Source organism: Leptonychotes weddellii, chromosome 2, assembly GCF_054177405.1.
Source record: "Leptonychotes weddellii isolate Sample4059 chromosome 2, ASM5417740v2, whole genome shotgun sequence".
Lineage (NCBI taxonomy): Eukaryota > Metazoa > Chordata > Mammalia > Carnivora > Phocidae > Leptonychotes > Leptonychotes weddellii.
This window is the reverse complement of record NC_138370.1, coordinates 19,980,835-19,981,477: the sequence shown is the minus strand read 5'-3', so window position 1 is coordinate 19,981,477 and position 643 is coordinate 19,980,835.

Below are 643 nucleotides of genomic sequence, written 5' to 3'. Positions count from 1 at the left end.
TTTGAGAGGTTTGTACCTCACCCCAAATTTCTTGTCTCTAATTTTCCAATTTTGTTTTTACCAAGTCCCTGATTAGTCAGCCAACCCATTAGCCATTGTCCATGAATACATCCAGAGCTATTTCCCAGGCTAGCTCTCCTTTTATATGAAGCAGCATACTCCCACTTCCCAGAAGTCTGCTGACTAGAGGGATGTCCCTACACTATGGCCTTTCAATGACATTCCTGAATGGGGCTATATTGTAGGAACTATCCATTTCTGTTTCTTGCATATAGCGCACGTTATTCTATTAAACCAAGCCTATACATTTTCTTTCTTTCCCTTCTTTCTCTGTAGAATGGTCATAAGTAGAGTGATGATAGATCATGGTTTACCCAGGACACTTATGATTTACATTCACTGTCTCATCTTAATTATTAACAGTGCCAATTTTAATTCTCAAAATTGTCCTGTTTGGATGTTAACTATATGGTCACATTAATCATAGATGTAGGTTGAGAGAGAGGCGGTAAAGCAGTGAAAACATGTGTATCTGAGCCTCATTCTTCTGCAGTGTATCTGTGCATTCCAGACCTGCTCAGGTCCAGTTTCCTAAATTCCTTTTCCATTTCCAGAGTGGCATATTACCATAGTCATCCAATTT